We start from the raw sequence: 1,777 nt of genomic DNA on the forward strand, positions 1-1,777 counted from the left end.
TTTGGGATTTATCGATTCGTGGAAAAAAAGAATACGCATGTAACTACTCATTTATTTATGTATGTATACACATATAAAATAAAAAATGAGAAAATTTTACCTGACCGTTTTCAAGAGGGGAAAACCTTGAATTTTGAAGAACTTAAAAAGTCATTTAAAAGACATTTCTGAAGTCAGGAAAGCTTATTTCCCGCATTCTAGAAATCGAAATTTTCCCGGGGAACCCGGAACCCTTTTTGTGGGGGGTTCATCGATTCATTGAACCATTTTCAAGAGGGGGAAATCTTGAATTTTGAAGAAATTTAAAGTAATTAAAAGACACTTCAGAAGTCGGGAAAGCCCATTTCCCGCCTTCTAGGAATCAAATTTTTTTTCGGGGGAACCCGACACCTTTTTCTTTGGGGTTCATTGATTCATTGAATTATTTTCAAGAGGTGAAAAACCTTTAATTTTTTGAAGAAATTAAAAGTAATTAAAAGACACCTCAGAAGTCGGGAAAGCTCATTTCCCGCCACCCTGGAATCAAAATTTTCCCGGGGGTGAACCTCCGGACCCCCTTTCTATTTGGGATTTATCGATTTATGAAAAAAAAAATTATATGCAACTACTCAATATTTTTTATATGTATGTATACACACATAAGGCCTATTTACTGTAATAACAAGTGGAAAGATTTACCTGACCGTTTTCAAGAGAGGAAACCTTGAATTTTGAAGAACTTAAAAGTAATTAAGACACCTCAGAAGTCGGAAATATTTCCCGCCATTTAGGAATCAAAATTTTCCCGGGGAGAATCCCCGGAACCCCCTTGTCTTTGGAGCTTATCGATTAATTGAAAAAAGAATACGTATATGTGCAACTACTATTTTTTTTTTATGTAAGCATACACACACAACCGGCCAATTTACTGTAATAAGAATGAGAAAGTTTACCTGACCGTTTTCAAGAGGGGGAAAACCTTGAATTTTGGAGAGCAAAGTCATTAGACACCTAGCTAAAACCTAGCTACTTGAGAAGTTGGGAAAGCTCATTTCCCACCATTTAATCAACACTTTCCCGGGAAGAACCCGAACCTCCATTTTCTCTTTGAGTTCATTGATTCATTATAATAATTTTCAAAAGGGGAAAGCCTTGAATTTTGAAGAACTTAAAGGTAAATTAAAAGACACTTCAGAAGTCGGAAAAACTCATTTCCCGCCTTCTAGGAATCAAAATTTTCCCCGGGGAGGACCCCCGAACTCCCCTTTCTTTTTGGGATTTATGGATTCATGGAAAAAAAAAATCGTATGCAACTACTCAATTTTGTTTATGTATGTATCATAGCCGTCGGAAGCATTTTGCAAGTGTGTCCGGCCATTTTAATAAGAGTGGGCATGGGTGGGTGGCAGGGTGCAACACATTTTTTTTCCACCATAGTTGAAAAAATGGCTCCTCAGCCGGAAAATAGCACATGCATAATTTTAGAAAAATTAATTTCTTCACTTTTAATTTAAGGGTTACAATTTTTTATGTTGGAAGTAGGCCTAATCAGGGCCAGCTTGGCCATTATACCTTTGCCAAAATGTTATAATAGTTATTTTATATTATACCTCTAAACAATTTCAAAATCAATCTTAAATATTGAAATTAAGGATTGTCAATAAAGTTGAAATGTACACGGCAATACAATAACTGTCTCTTATACACATCTAGATGTGTATAAGAGACAGGATACATATAGATTTGTTGGTTTTCTTTTTAAAAAAATCATGAAACCCCCCCCCCCCCCCCCTTTTGG

The sequence above is a fragment of the Anneissia japonica genome, unplaced genomic scaffold, assembly GCF_011630105.1.
Source record: "Anneissia japonica isolate Jap-2015-1 unplaced genomic scaffold, ASM1163010v1 scaffold275_len1219475_cov178, whole genome shotgun sequence".
In the NCBI taxonomy this organism is placed as follows: domain Eukaryota; kingdom Metazoa; phylum Echinodermata; class Crinoidea; order Comatulida; family Comatulidae; genus Anneissia; species Anneissia japonica.